Here is a 15,329-nt window from a genome sequence, read left to right on the forward strand (position 1 = left end):
TATGGAGTGCCTACTTCTGCTAGATATAAACCGTATGAATATCTGTCATTGAGAAAGGTCAGCTTCCCTCTGCACCGCCAAGGGCGCGTGGGGATGGCCGTCTTCCCTTCGCAGCCGTGGGACGCGCGCGTTCTCACCGGCCTCCGCGTGAAAGCAGCGAGACTGAAAAGTCATTTCGATTTGTTTCCGAAGGGTGCGAATGGCCTTGTTTTCATTTCTAGGAGCTCTGGGTAATAATCTATGGCGCTGATTTAGCACTTTGCAGTTGGAATGCTGTAAACTGCCTAATAGCTTTTATAATATTGTTATACTGCATACGTGTGATCATCACTGTCTCCTCACCTGGAAGGAATTGAAAGTACGTCCTTGCCTTTCCCATCTCGCACAGTGCAATGGTGGTGTGGGATTTTGACAGGACTGTTGCTCAATCTGCTTTGTAGCTTGCTCAAGAGTTAGTTTTCCACTTTAGCAATATTGTAGAAGCTGAGATGCAGATGGGAGAGCTCCTTGGGTCGAGATGAGACATTTGTACCTGCTGGCTTTCCCTTTCCGAAGTGTATTAAGAATTTAAGAGGAATGTTATGCTTCATCATACCTCTTGTGGATAATTCCGGGACTGTATATTGAGTGAACAGACACAGAGTAAGTACTGCATTCAATAAATTTTAATGCTGTACGGTCTTCCCAGAGAACCTGAAATCTAACTATAGGCTGTTTCAGGTTTAGCTTGTGACTGTAGCCGGTACCCGAGAGGAATATTAACAGTGGCAGCATGAAGTCTGATTTCAGACATACTGGTTTTGCTTAATCAGTTACATTAATGTATACATTTTTTCCTTTCATTCTATGGAGCACGAATAGAAAAGCCTTAAAACCTTTTTTTTGTGTATTAGATGGCCTTGTTGAAACCATGTACTTTTCTTTAAAACTTCAGAAACGGGAGACAAACCATTGTAAAGTGAGGCTTGGAATTAATGGGAAATTGCTTCTCGCTGTATAGAATTATCAAAATTAGGTATGAGATTTTTTCCTCTGTCTTAAACTAATCAACAGTAATCAATCCTTTTAGATTGCCTTTTTTATCTAGAATTATTTAACTTTATCATGATTTACGGTAAGGAGCAGGACTATAAATGAATCATGACAGCGAGACAGGTTGATGCTAGGTATGGTGAACTGAGCTTCTCTCTATTAATCCTCAGACCGAAGCTTTCGCTGTTGAGGATGTTGAAGGAAGGCTGTTTTTCCTCTCATTGCTTAGGGTCTGATGTATTTGGAATTTGGACCTTGGATTGCATATGATTGTATATTAACCTGAACTACTCGACTTCAGCGCTAGCTAGATGTCTGAATGTCGTGTTTAGAACAAAGCCAGGGTTGTGAAGAACACAGATAACTCTGACCTTCGTTTTAATTATCTCACTCACATAATGAACCAAAAATAAATTATAGATACTAGCAATTGGAGATGAAGTTTTTTCTACTGTTTCTCCTTTTTGAACACTTACAGACAGAACACCAAATTCGGTTACAATCTCTGCCTCGTGTTGCAACTGCACTGGTCAGGCAGGCCTGAGATAATCGAACCCAGTGAGAGTTTACAAACCCAGAGAACTCTGATTTTTTTGTTTATTTGTTTGCCCAATATGCTGCTTTGGCAAATCTGACAAAGTATTTCTTGTTCTAATTGCTGATGTTTCAACTCCATTCTCAGTTTGACTGTTCAGGTTAGCGTTGGTATTTTTCAGAAAATATGCCGATACTCTTGCCATTGAGTATGTTGTTATTGCTCTTAGGGCTTTTGGAAACGATAAAGATGTAACAACCAAATCGCCTGCTAGGTGGCTTTTATCTGGGGAATCTTTACTCCCACTTCACTCGAGCTTTTAGTCAAGACCTGAAAACTCTCTGTTGAGATTTCTCTTTCTTTTTTATGTGAACTTGGTCTTTTACTTTAAATGTCAGGTACCACAAGGCAGAAGAGTAATTTAAGGCACACTAATAAGAATCGTACCTAGTGAGCAAAGGCATGCGGAGAATACCAGCTTACGTTCATTTGTGTTCCCTTTGTCTTTTCTGCTTATTTCCGCTTTGGAGTACTTTTTATGTGCAACATGTGGCTGTCTGTCTAGGTAATCGTCCAGGTGTACTCCAAAGCGGTTTTTGCTTTGTTATTGACTGCTGGTGGTCTTGAGGCATGAAACGTGTTTGTAAGGGGGAGGGTCCTCGCTCTCCTTATGAAGGCCTGAAGTATGTCAAACTTGCATGCAATTAGTACTCCTATTTTAAATTAACCGTCGCAGTTCAATGCGGAGTCAGCTGTTGTACAGAGGAGACAAGCTGAACTGACTCAGATTATCAGAACAGTCTCCAGTGGACTGCTGTTCGAAATTATCTTTGTTTATTCCTGATAAAGGTGACTGGCTCTGGTCTGGTTTTCAGGAACTTTTTGATGGGCTGTCTCTTCTGGCTCAGCCCGTTTTGGTCTTTGTGCTGAAGATATGTATAATTTTAGGAAAAACAGAAAATCAGCTATTGTTGGACAGTGGAGAATTTGCATCCATGAACGGCTGTGCTGGTATGGAACAGCTTATGGGATTTGGCTTTGAGTTTCTGCCTTGCCCATCTGCATTGATTTAAAACTAGCTGTGAGTCTGAGGTGCTGTTATTTATAGACATTGCCAATCCCAGCAGTAGCAGCAGAGAGATGTTACGGTTTTGTCACCTCAGGAAAGTGTCATCTGGTAGTATGGTAGTTCCAACCCGTTCTCTCTGGGGAAACCGAGTGGATAATGGCATTTTAAATTCATGTGTATCTGAGCTTCCTTTTGCTGAGATTCCATATTTGAGGTCCTGAGTAATTTCCTGCTTGCTCAGCTGGCTTGGTCCTCTTGGTCTCCTCTGCCGCTTTTTGATACAGTTGTCAATTGATTCTTAATTGGTTGTTATTTTGGCAAATGAGAGAAGTGTCGTACGACTGCCTAGAGGTTAGAAATCTGCTGCTGATGCACAACTGCCTGCCTGCCTGCCCACAGGGACGGGCTACGAAGGAGCCTTCGAAGGTCTGCGTTGCTGCCTGCGTTGCTTCTATTACGCAGCTCTCGCATCAAATTTAGTCTGTGCTTTGAAGCAATGTTTCACTGGGCTTCCCAAAAGAGATGTTTCAGAGCTGTCTGGTTCCGATCCCTGGGAAGACAGACATCTTATTATAAGTAGTAATCACAAAGAGTCTTGTTTGTTTGTTTGTTTGTTTCCTGTTTATTGAAACCTTCCTTGGAGGAGAAATTGTCAGCAGTCACACCAGGGGATTTTGTTTGTTTCAGGGATCAACAGGCTTCTTGCCTGTCATCTTAGCTGTCCAGGGAGGACCCCTTGCTCAGTGTCATTGAGATTACATGGTAATGCTTCCAACAACAGAAGCATAAACAGGTTTAGAGTATGACTTTCTCCGAACCCTCACTAATAGTTCTTTACTTGCAGCTGCTTATCACTGTAGCAAATTATTTGCATACTGGTGCAAGCAGTCATGACTGTTACATTCACCCATGCTTGTTTACATAGATTTTTTTTAAAAGAATGGATTCACTTTACCCAATTCTTGAAAGTTTTTATATCCATAAGACCTGTGTGGTTACTGTGTCATTCTTGTGCTCTCACATTTTAACCTTTATAGGGTCTTTCACACGTTAAGGCGACAGAACACTTATCTCTTTATAATTTATCCCAGGGCGCAGAACTTGGTCTTGCATAGCACGTTTTCGGCTCTTCTGCATTATTTTAACATGCTCTTTTAAAAGCTCTTGTTAAGCATGTTTTTGGCCTGTATTACTCATCTCTGTTTTTTTCTAATTTTCTAATTATTTTCTAAAATATTTTGTAATATTCTAAAAATATTTTCTAGTATATTTGAGGAGGTGATAATATCCTTGCCGTTGTTTAATTTTGCCGTATGGGGTTTGGACTAGCGTACACTGAGAGGTGTGGCTATAACTGATGCTAAGCTTTGCCTTTTTCCTTCCTTCTTTTAATGAAAATCTGATTTGGGAGACTTTGTTTTTCTCAGCTGTATGTTTGCAGCTTCATGTTTTGGAAAGATACTTAAAATCCATTTACAGCTATATCACACAGAGGTGAAAGGAAGGATTTTTGTTTCAAGTTCTTTTGGGAACCTGAAAATAGAATTGTTTGTTTTGCTCTGGGCTGCATTTTAAGCATTTTATCTGGAAGTTATTATGGAAAAAAAGTCTTCAGGAGAATTTGCTGCTATTGCTGCCTGCCTGTGTAGCTGTTTGGTAATAACAACAGTGATAATATTCAGATTAAGGGCCACTTATTTGGGCTGTTCTGGCTTGTAGAAACATGAAAATGTGCAGGGAAAGAAGTGTGATACAGGCTTTCTTCTTTAGTATGGCACGGTTCTGATTGCAGGTGGCAAATCCGGCGAGTAGAGCGTGTTAGTAAAGTGAGTGGACGCTTTGATATGCGCCTAGTCTGTGCAATATGCTCCACATTAAATGTCGCTTAGAAAAGTTTACAATCTAATAAAACTGTGCACTAAAATCTAGATGCTTCAGCAGCTCACTCGTGCCGATTTAACTCTGGCTCCATGATGGATTTGCCAACTTTCCTGGTCTGGGCAGCGATCAAGCAGATGTCTGGTATCCTGAGCTGCTTAACGTCTGGATGTCCCAGGCAAATTACCACCAGGCATGTGCAGATAACCGCCACATGCTCCGTGAGTCTGGCACATCCATCTTTCATCTTTGAACGTTGGCCGGTCCGCACATGTGTTGATGTTTGCTCCCTTTGCTATTCTTTATCAAACTGTGGCTTAATCTGCGGATCTTTAAGCAACAAAGTCCCTTTCCATTTCTGAGTAGATGCACTGGGTTAATCAGGACTGCTTGTTGAATAACTTGTGCTCTGTCTCCGCAGTAGGATATTTGCTGCCAGGCTTAATTCAGCACCTCTCTCTAGACATAGAATAGTGGTGATACTTCAAAACCAGCGTGCCTCTGAGTGAAAAGGGAAGCGTTTTGCTGCATTACACAAGGAGAATGGTTTGGATTTTCTGTGAAATTTTATATTTCCAGAAAGAGTGGTACGGTTTGGTTTTTTTTCTACCCTAGAAGTAAAATGTAAAATTCCACAGCTTCTGGATTGGTTTTCCTTTTTAATCTTTTAATCTTAAGCTTGATAAATTTCTAGAATTGGCAGTTGTTGACTGAGAAGCATGTTACTAATTATCAGAGATGTAAAAAAGAATTTAATACTCAGATTTTATTAAATTGCAGATTCTATCTTTAAAATTGCCTTTGTTTCGGATCCCTTCAGATCCCTTACATACTGAAGGGAGGCTAGTGCAGGATAATAAAATATTTTGTAGCATTAACACATTTATAATATTTTGGGAATGAGTAAGAACGATAGGCAAATACAAAAGTTTGAACAATTCTTCTGTTTTTGACTTCTGTTATATCATGTAATTTACGATGAAAGACAATTCGTGCATATACAGTGAACTTCACTGGCTGTACAGTTGGGAAGGTAGCAAGATAATAATGGAACTCTAAGATTTTGGGAAAAAAAAAATGTTAGAATGGCTGGAGAAACAGGTCAGTGCAAGAGAGCATTCATGGGGTCATTCCTTGATGATCACAGTACGAAAAGTCATGGAATAGGACCATGCTAATGCAGTCATTAGGTTTATCTTTCCTGCAGAGATACGATTCTTCTGTTTCCATCAAAAGGCCAGAGCCATATCTTTAACATGCAGTGACTGAAAGGATGTGTGGAGAAGCCTCTCTCTCTTCTGTGAGAGTTTCCATTCACATTGGAAGAGTTTTTGGTTGGGCTTAGTTAAATGATAATTTGTATATATCATTAGAAAAGCCTTTCCTTTTTTTTTTTTTTGTGTCAAAATCTTATTTGTGGGATGGTGTTGATCCTGCTTGTCGTGCAGGTGGTTACGTTATACAACACATGACTCACTGCGTCGAGCCCCATAGCACCACTGCTGTTGCCCAATTGGAACGAACGATTTCCCAATGACATGTAGTAATAATCTGTTTGATGACATAGTTCAGTGAACAATGTTTTGGCAGCAGGTTTGAGTGAAGTACTTACCTTTTCCTCCTTCCCGATGCGTGCCGTTCCCTCCGGTGTGCTGGGGCAGGAGTTGAGCGTATCCCTGGGGTCAGGGTGTGCAGGATAGCTGGGCCTATCTGATGATGCTCTGCTGTTGAAAGAAGTGGTCCTGTTCCTTGCTTTCCACCAGCTCTGACACTTCTCTGAATCATAGTTGGCTCTGCTAAACCTGGCAGAAAACCTTTTCCTTCTTTTGTCGGGTGAGCGTTTCTAGCCAGGGGAGCTGAAACGGCTCCCTCCGCAGTAGATGAACACTGGAGCTGATGCAGAGGGGAGCTTGGTCATGGTTTTAGCCAGACTGCGGATTCATTCTGGCTCACTGCAGCGGCACAAAAACTTGTCCTACCCTGCCAGGAGGGAACTGCATGGGTGGTGAGCGCTCACAGCCCTGTCTCTGGTATTGGCCTGTGGCTGGACACATTTGAAGTGGTCGTGTGGGAGAGAGGGGTGTGCTCAGGCACATGCCTGCTGTTATTTCTTTACAACAAGCACTGTTCTGGCCCGTTCAGGTCAGCTTTAGTATTATTTGGCATTAGTTTGTGGCTTGGTAAAACAAAAAACTGGTTTATGACAATCTCTTTCTTCATAATATTGCAACAGATACAAAAGTTGTAAATAGTTCTAATACAACTATTTTTTCCATCTTCCATCACAGGTACTTAAGAGCTGAGTGACCTCTTACTGTTGATCTTTAAAAAGCAGATGGATGTGGCTGTATGTCCTGTGTTGAAGGAGCTAAATAAGCTCTGATGTTGAGTTTGTGCTGCCAGCTAGTAAATATAGTACAAGTCAGGCAAGTGCAGGACATTCTGGATAATGAGGCACAATTTATTTGCTGTTTGAACAGACTGTCGGAAAAACTATTGTCTCTTCATAGAAAACAGTCCCTGTCTAAAGGGGAAAAAGAAGGTTTTCTCAAGATGACAAATTAGGAGCGGAGCCTACACATGTGGGTCTTAAAGATACTTATTCCAGAGACTGGGTATTGCTTTTAGGATAATATTTAGGCTTTTTAGGCTTTAGCACGTGTGCTTCTTACAGCAATGTGAATGTCTGGCAAGGGTGTTTCAGCTAAGCGAGAAATACTGTATGTGAAAAGAATGAACTGAAGGGTAAAACAGGCTTAAAAAAAAGTCCCCAGACAATATTTTGTTTGATCAGAGTACTGCACTGGGAACTCTGAGTTTCAGGGGTTTTTTGTTTGTCTCCTAAATTACAACTGTAGCTACTACCACCTGGAATTTCTGGTCTGACTTTTTCAACGCTCCATGTCATTTTAAAAGACATCTTTGGTATAATTAATTTTGAGGGGTTTTCAGGGGTTTTAGACTTGATGTCAGTAACTTTAACACTTGAATATGAACCAAACAAAGAAATACCAGTAGAAACGAGAACAAAACCATTTTCAAATGTCTGCATTATTTGTATGTTTAGGTGGCTGTCAATGCACACATCCCTCCGGATTATCTTCTTAGGATCTGTGAGAGACTTGGACCCCTTCTAGACAAGGAAATCCCACAGAGTGTCCTAGGTGTGCAGACTTTGCTAGGTGTCGGGCGCCAGTCTCTATTAAGGGCAGCAAAAGGTAAGATTCTCAATTTATGTGTGATTGAATTTTATTTTAATGATCAAAACCCCTTTTGTTTTGATTCATATTGTGGTATCTGCGTGCGTTTGCATGAACCCTGGTTTGTCTCCTACGCTTCTCAGCTCCTACTTTCTTGTTGCAGTCTTCCTGAAGTGCAGTTATTGCTGGCCCTGTTACATATATCTATCTTTGGTTGAAAATGCCATCTTAAGGTGCTCTCGCTTACAGTTGCCTGATCTTGTTACTTGCTTCCCTTACCTTCCCTTTTCAGTGTGTTGGACTGGTGTTTGTGTAAATGACTTAATGAACTGGATTAGAGAGTTGATCCATCTGAAAAATAGCCATTTTCTTTCATACACATATATACATGCCTGTGTCTAAAATAACCCAGCAGTCTATATATTTTGCTGGGCTATTTTTCAGGCTGATGTGTTCCATTTGTTCCATTATTAGATTCTCTGGCCATGCAGGCAGATGTGTCGGCTTGATGGGCAGGGTGGCATTTGGGGCAGCATTTAGAGGGTGGGAGAAGGTGAGACTGATTCTTCAGTGATAATTCCTGCTTATCCTTGCTTGAAGTTAATTTGCACGAAAGCCCCCATTCCTTTCATGAATAGAGCACCAGTCCTGTTCCTGTGGAAAAACTGCTCTGCTTGAGATAATGATCCTGAGAGCACAGTTTTGTGTTATAACTAAACAGATCTGAGAGCCATCTGCTATTGAAAAGAGTGATTCCTCCCTTCCCTCCTCACTCCATGTCCCTGCCACTTCTCCCCTGTAGGAGCCAGAACTTACTCATCCTGTGATGTGCTGATTCAGAGAGCTAAAATGTTGCAAAATTTGTTATTGCTGTTGTAGTGAATTAAATTAGCTCATGGAAGGATCAGGGTGCTGGGGGTGACACAGGCAGCAGGAGCATCATTCTGGGAGAGGGATGGCAGAGCAGGACCTTCCTGTTTCGGTGGCAGTTGAGCACTTAATTTATCGCATCCTGTGAAGTCACACTGATGCTAACAAGGACTGTAGCATTCTGCTGATCCACTGGATATCATCTGGAAGGATGTGCTGTTTGCAAACACGTTTCCTTACGCAAAGTTTGGGGGGACGGAGTCTTGTTATAATTGGATGGAGAATTTCAGGTTTGCAGGGAGGCCTGCGGAGAAACATTTCTTTGTTTCACATTCAGTTTGCATCTTAGAGGAAAACAGCAACAAAAATGTAAAAAGAAAATAAAAATTTTTTGTGCAGGGAAACAAGTTTCTTAGGTGAATTAGGGGACAGAGGCTAGATGAATCACTGAAAGATGTAGTGCTTCCTAAGTGATAAATTCATTGCAAAGAGATTTCTACTAGATTTATGGTGGGTTTTTTTCCCCTTCAGAAAAAGGTGCTGTGACATTGTGCCATTTGGTGTGTAAACCACACTCACTAAGACAAAATAGCGTACCTTTTTCAAAGTTGACATACATGGATTTCCGCTCCCCCTAGTTGTGTATCCGTATGAAGTTTCCATTTACCATTAGTATTTATAGCTATTTTGATCTATTTTAGAAAGTGTGAGTGCTGTTTTTAATGTGTATCGTTGTAATTCTTTGTGGTACAGTTTGGGTTTTAATCAGAAGGTGCTCTCGGGAGTCTGAGTCATGAAAGCGTGTGCACTTCATATTCAGAGATCTAAATGGTGATACACAGATCCACCAATCTGTGGCACTATCCTTCTGTTTCAGTCCTTGTTCACCGTGGAAGCTCATTTCTCTCCTTCCAGATGGCCAGAAATGGAAGAAGTCCAGGTCTAATTTCTGAGGCACTCTGAACAGTCTCAGAAAAATCACTATTGTTCTAGAGAGAAGGCTCTCTGAGGCCAGTTGGCAGCAGACAGCTGGAGAGTCTTTAAAGAAAACAGTCTTCATTTTAAAAACAATGTTTTTTTGGGGGGGTGGGGTGCAGAGGAGAATCTGAAAGGAGGGCATATTGCCACCAATTGCAGGAAAACAGATTTATTGAAAAAAAAAAAATCTCACTTCTCCCACTTTCAGGGAGCAAATGTGTGCATGTATGTGCATTCTCAAATGTACAGTTCATAAGAAGAGGTCCTGTATGTGTTGGGATTGCAAAAGGACTAAAAACATACCAAAGATCAGTCCTGCCTCAAGTGCACACGCTTTTTTCATTCTCTTATTCTTTCCATCAATTTAGACTCCTTACTCACCAAAATGAAGCAAAAATAAGCTGAAACCATTTACAGTCATATTGCTTAGGAATTAGAAATCAGAGTAGCAATCTTCTTTAAGTGTCAGATCTCTGACAAACTGTTTAAAAAGACAAATCTTATTTTGGGATGCTGGGAGTAGTGCTTCATGCTCTTGATTCTAAGAAGAATAGGTCAGTTGGACCTGGTTTGGCTGATTGTTTCACTAACCCACTGTTAATCTTGCTGGTACAGACTTCAGACATACGCTATGGAAAGGATCTGCATTTGCAGCTCTTCACAGAGGCCGTCCTCCCGAACTACCTGTAAATTATGGGAAACCACCAAACGTGGGTGAGTTTTGAAACATGCATAAGGTGTTTTTTTCTTCTCTGTATTTTTATTAATCTTCCAGCTGAAAGTTATTACTCTTGCTGACTGAAACACTACTATGGGTTTGCATTAATGGCTTTTTTGACATTTCACCATGAATTAGTCTAAAGCAGGATTCTCACTGACAATAGAATGACCCTTCTTGCATTATTCAGGCTTGGATCTTCCATAATATATGTACACATGTTAAAACATTGTGGCCACGTTGAAAAGCCTTGCACATCAACTTCCTGTTTGGAGGGCAACATGCTTGAGTACATAATAGGTACAAATGCTTATAAGATTGAATAGACATGGTCACAGGAGCATGTAGACAATCTTTTCATTCAGGAATCTTAGCCAGAAAAAAGTGCCTGGCTCCCAGGGAGCTTTTTTGACTCAAGAATTCATTTTAGTTCGATTATGACAGAAAACAGACTGCTTGCAACATCCCTCTCCAAAAAGGAAATAATCACCAAACCAACATTTGTATTACTTCAGTTTCAGTTGTCCACACAATTAGACAAAGAACTTGTATAAAACTCAGGTGTATGTAGGCATTCAGCTTACATATAATCAAAGAGCTTCTCTGTTTTGCTTAAACGGAAAAGTATTTTCCTTGTATGGTCTGAACTTTCATTAACTATTTTCATAGCAAACAAATTTGATTCTTGCAGGCATAAATATAAGTCCTGTCAGTCACGATTTGTTTCTTAATAGGATATTTTGTCTGTATTTACCGTGTGTGTGTCTGTGCAAATGTACAGACTTTTCCTGGTTTGTTAGGAAATCCATTCACTTGTGTTTCTCACATCCCTTTGGAGATGTAGGGATGATGATGGCAGTCTTCTGTTTCTACCATGTCTGTTCCTGTATTTGTGCTTCTACACTTTCTTTCTCATTACTAAAAATTAATCTTTGTCAGACACGAAAGTGACAAAGCCTGGGCTGTTTGTGGTTGAAATCGATAGCAAGCTTTGCATAAGGTCTGGTGGCAACAGTGTGATGGAATAGCAAAGTTAATCATGGGTCTTCTGTATGAAAAAGAAATGGATATTTGCCTGGAACTAGTGCATAGGGAACTATCGCATTAGTACTTTTCCTGCTTTTGTCAGATAATTTATGAGTCATATTGTGGGCATTAAAAAAGAAAACTATTTCCGTATTAGTATGGTTACTTCTGTACGTATCTATGTATTTATTCTTTTAGGCTAGTTCTGCAGTTACTTTATTGTTAGCAGTTGGGCTGATGGATTGCTAATAGGCTAGATTATAGATTTATTGCACACACTCAACTTCTATAGTTGTATTTCTATAAGGGCTCCTGGACTAATTCTTTCATAAGAGGACAATACGACCGTGTGTTTTTGGAATATGTGGTATTATTAATGGACGATACTAGCAGATTGAACTTCAGCATTTGTCATGCCATCATGACAAAGGTTTGTGCTGCTTGCTTGGTGACTATTTAGTGACTTAGAATGATTTGTTGTTTTTGGTGTTTTCCTATGAATTATTTTTTAAGAAATGCAAAGGTGTTATATGGAAAAGAGTCTTTTAAAGCCAGGAATTAATTTTTATAAGTATTGACTCTGGGAAGAACACAGCCCTCCTTGGTGTAGATACATAAAGTACTGGTAAGAGAGGAAAATGTGTATAAAGTTTAAAATAAGAAGTTGACTATGCTTAAGCTGTACAGGAGGCAGGAGTTTGGTTTTGGGATTCCCCATTCTTAATCCTGAAATGGAAGTCACAAAATTATTCTGTGTATATTTGTGCGAAACGGGTGCTTTTTCTGGTGAGTAGTGACAGCCACAGATGCTGCAGAGCGTGTGTGTATCTTGTTTTAAAATGCAAGATGAAGAAGTATGCCCAACCTCTTTAATATTTTGGCATAATTGTGAATTCCCATACTGTTGCTGGCTTAGTCAGATTGAGTTTTCTGGAATTACTTGCTGAAGTAGTTGGGCTGAAGTAATAGGCACCCATGATAATGTGTGTTCATGAGTGAGATGAAATGATTGTGTAATTGCCTGTGTAGACAGGTAAATAAGGTATAGAACTAGCAGCTAAAAGTATTCTTGTATCGTTTCCCTTCCAGTGATAAAGATTTAAGCTTGCTGCCGTGTGTTTTTCTGCTGCGAGAATGGGATTGCTCGTGGTTGCCCTCCCAGCTGGAGGAGTCAGCAGCTGCAGTGGTTTGTCTTTCCATCTGGATGGGGTTGGGGTGGGACCTTGTGATCTGTACTCTAAAATAAAAGGTCATGCACAGTGGAACTGGAGCAAGAAATCAGTGTTGCCTTTTCCCAGCATGTTTGTGCGGAGCTGGGAATTTTCTGGCTGGGGGAGTCTCCGAGAAAGTGCTGACCTGTGGAAGTCATTCTCGGGAACAGACTTCGTGTGTTGAGACTTGGAGGTCTGTGGTGGTGTTGCTGGGGGAGGAGAGGAAGGGAAAATGCTGTCATAGCTTTCTGCTGCTGACAGGATCACACAGTGAATACGGTCAGGATGGTCTTTTAGACTGTTTCTTTGCAGGTTTTGGAGTAGTGGTATATTTAGGACTCCCTTTGTGCTCTTCCAGTCAGAAAATTGAAAGATTGGTCATACAGTACCTCATCAATGGGATTTATTCACATATGATAAACCTGCTTTTGAATACTACTTCGCTTTTGTCAGAGACTTTTTTTTTTCAGGCAACACAAAGCAGATTAGAAAGAAGATTGATTTCCCTCTTCAGTTGATTACTAGAGCTATTTTATCCTGAGTATGAAAATCTTTATGTGGGTAACTGCTGTTAGTGAAAATAACACAAAATTTGGAACCAGAAAGTTCATACCATAGTCTCAACGAACAAGCAATTCAGCTGTATGGAAATTTACAGTCAAGGTGATCCAGCTACCTTAGGCCTGCCAAATAGCAGTGCTCTGATGGGGTCAGAAAATCGATGATGTTTCTCTGCTGTAAAGGAGTTCCATGAGGTCAGCAGTTATGAAAGCTGGAACACTTTGTTCTTTTGGTGCTTTTACTGGGTCTAGCTGTCTTTGTGGCCACACATCCACTCTCTGAGAAGGTATTTTGCATGTGTGAGCCAACGTGTGTTTATCTCCCAGCGTTCTTACGAAGTCCAGATTTGTGTTTCTTCTGCACACTGCAAGTGGTACCCAATCTTCATGCTTGATCAGGCCCTACGATGAGGTCACAGCTTACTCACCACGTGTCCTGGCTATGTAAAATATTATGTCCTCGTTATGAGGTTATAGTGCTACCCTACGATGAGGTCACAGCTTATTCACCGTGTGTCCTGGCTATGTAAAAGATTATGTCCTCGTTATGAGGTTATAGTGCTTATTTCAGAGGGTAAAATAGTATGATGTGAAGTCATCACCCTTAATACTAGAGACACTATTTTTAGAACAAACGTTTGTATCAGTATTCCGTTTTCTGTTTTTGCTTGCAAAAAATGAAGCGAGGCAAGGGAGAGGAAGAATTCAAGCAGTTTGAAAACTGCTGCAGCTAGGTGGCTTTGTCCACGCTGAAATGTTTTAATTCTTTCTGAAGTTGTGACTTAATTTTGAAATTTGTGATGTCTGATGATTTCTTTTTTTAAATTTTGTTTTCACTGGTGGGTTATTGTTGCAGGGTTTTGGCTTTATCCTTCCTAGGTGAGCTTTCTTGCCAGGGTTTTTACATTTGTGCTGTTATCTCCAACAGAATGGATTGTGATTTATGAATTACTGTTGTACAGCGTATGTGACTCCCCTCTGCCCCCTGCAGCTGTGCCCGTACTTGCACGAAGGTCTGTAATTTTCCTGAAGGTGTGACTGAGGACCAAGGACTGTGATAAACAAACAGAAAAATGCATGCATTTTGCCACGCGTCGCCCGCAGTTGGTACGAGGAAGCACTAGCGTGCATCTGTAAGCCAGGGCTTTGCCCAGCGTGCCGGGAGCGGGCTGTGCTGGTGCTGAGGCCGGAGCAGGTTGCTCCCGCACAGCCAAGGGGCAGAAAGCCCACCTCTCACGGCAGCATCCGCGGCATCTCTGCACCTAGGTAGCAGTCATTTCAGCAGCTAGAAGTGAAGAACTTCAGCTGAGAAGCAGGCCTTTCCACTTGTGGACAAAACTAACTTGCTTTTCTTCACAAGAAGACTAGATATGCTCACTTTTTACGTGAAATAACATCAATACAGTTTTGAAAGCTTTTTCCTGGCAGGAAATAGCGAGGCGGTAGACGTGGCAGCTGTTATGCCCAGTATGGCATGAAGTACGGCAGCTAATTAGATAGGTTGCTAAAAGTTTTTAGGGCTACTATGTTGCTAATTCTCTGTGTGGGAATTGGGGTTTTTTTAAATGCTTTTAGGCTTTATGAGTACAATAACTTCCTTGTACTGAGGAAAGCAAACTTCACGGAGCTCTTTGTCATGTGTGTGTAATTCCCTGTTTAGATACTGTGTATTAATCTTCTACCAAAAAATGTGAGAACTGGAATTGGGGATGTTTTTTTTGTTTTGTGGGAGGTTTTTACTTTGCAGTAGCTTTGAAGGCAGTGACAGTTTATAAAGTGTGGGAAGCCAAAAATCTCCATCACAGCTTTGTGTGCGTGGCATACGTTTCTGGTATACCTTAAGCATTTTTATAGTGAGAATCAGATACGTTGAATACTGGCTGCTTTTTGTTCAAAGATGCTGTTGCCTTGATAAAGATGGTGCTCCTTATTGCACAACAGTAGTTCTGTATTTCTCTGAAACTCATGACTGAAGCATTTCATAAGCAGTGCTTTTTATTTTTTAATTATCCGTGGGAGATTGAGGAGTCTTGTCCCCATTGTGCAAATAGGGAAATAGACACAGAAAGAAGTGAAATTACTTTCACATCCCCTGAAGCTGAACTGATTGCAAGTCTGGGAATCAACTGGAAAAGTTAGGTGCCGAGTGCCAAATGAAAGGTTGTGTGAGTTAGGTGCCTGACTGTTCATTATACCTTTTAGTGTTTCCTTCATGTGATTTACAACAAACAGCAGTGGTAAATTTTCAGCAG

At 40.8% G+C, this 15,329-nt stretch overlaps 1 protein-coding gene across 1 annotated transcript in view; it reads left to right on the forward strand.

The window, feature by feature from the left end:
- The first annotated feature begins 7,587 nt into the window (after window positions 1-7,587).
- Window positions 7,588-15,329, forward strand: part of BRWD3 (bromodomain and WD repeat domain containing 3) — a 47,280-nt gene continuing 39,538 nt past the window's right edge. The window contains exons 1-2 of the mRNA XM_009578770.1: window positions 7,588-7,732; window positions 10,178-10,276. The gene's annotated coding sequence lies outside the window, so the exon portion shown is untranslated. The remainder of the gene's footprint in view (window positions 7,733-10,177; window positions 10,277-15,329) is intronic.

The sequence above is a fragment of the Fulmarus glacialis genome, unplaced genomic scaffold (assembly GCF_000690835.1).
Source record: "Fulmarus glacialis isolate BGI_N327 unplaced genomic scaffold, ASM69083v1 scaffold11255, whole genome shotgun sequence".
NCBI lineage: Eukaryota > Metazoa > Chordata > Aves > Procellariiformes > Procellariidae > Fulmarus > Fulmarus glacialis.